Raw genomic sequence first — 1,113 nt, 5'->3', positions numbered from 1 at the left:
GCGGGAACCGGTCTGTATGTGGGATCCGAACCCTCGGCGGGAGCGCTGCGGCACTCCCAAGTGGCGCACTGTAGCAGTGCGCCACCGGGCCGGCCCGCAAATAACTTCATTTTTAAACAGAAAATATTTAGTCTGTGTTAGTTAGATCTTAAACATTTCATTAAATGTTGTATTGTTCACAACAACTCTGTAAGGTAAATAATATCACCATTGTACAGATGAGGTAATTGAGGCTAAGTAAGAAAACATGATTTGCCTTGGGTTATACAACCACTAAATGGCAGAGCCGTTATTATATTTCCTATCTGCCTTTCTACCCAGACTGAGAAATACTTTATGGGAGGATCTGTGTTCAGAGAATGGCAAGAGCGCTGTAGTGTTGGAAAATCAATTATGTCTACAGGTGTGTGGTGTGTATTCGGGAATGTGGCAGAGGGGAGAAGGTAAAGGTGGTCTACATAAGTTATTGCTTTTAATTTTGCAAAACATATATGATTTGCCCTGGTCTGCATCCTCCATTCCCCCAGACCTGACTCAGGATCTCTTAAAACCAACTAATTCCCTAAGTGACTGCTTTGAGCCTACAGCCCTCCTAATTTGTATCCTAAAGACAGTGCCCATAATTTAACCAACCAAATTGCACCTTGCCAAGGAATTCCACATTAAGTGGAATATGCTGCAGTCATGATGCTGTTGGCCTTCAGTGATTGTCTTCCTGTCAGAATCTTCAGTCACCCAGGACACACGTGTCAACAGGGTTAAAAGCTCTGTTTGCCTCCCCAGTCTGCGTTGAAACAGAATCGTCCACCACCAATCAAACTGCCCAGACAACCAAGCAATTCAGTAACCACTTGCTAAAGCTGACACTCTTCTGGCATTCAGTTTCCCACTACATGAACTGTAGCATAGTGTACGCTGGGTTCATTCAAATCAGTGAACCTTAGATTTGGAAGAACCTTAGCAATCAACTAGACACATTAGAGCAGGATGGGAACAAAATTCAAAGACTAAATGCATGGGAGTAAATTCCTTTCCCTTAAATGTGCATAGTTGGTTGAAAGACTTGTATGACTGGGTTTCCCTCATCTATAAAATGAAGATTAAAAAACAATA

The sequence above is a fragment of the Galeopterus variegatus genome, unplaced genomic scaffold (genome assembly GCF_000696425.1).
Source record: "Galeopterus variegatus unplaced genomic scaffold, G_variegatus-3.0.2 Scaffold122, whole genome shotgun sequence".
NCBI classification, from domain to species: Eukaryota; Metazoa; Chordata; class Mammalia; order Dermoptera; family Cynocephalidae; genus Galeopterus; species Galeopterus variegatus.
This window is presented reverse-complemented; position numbering follows the sequence as displayed.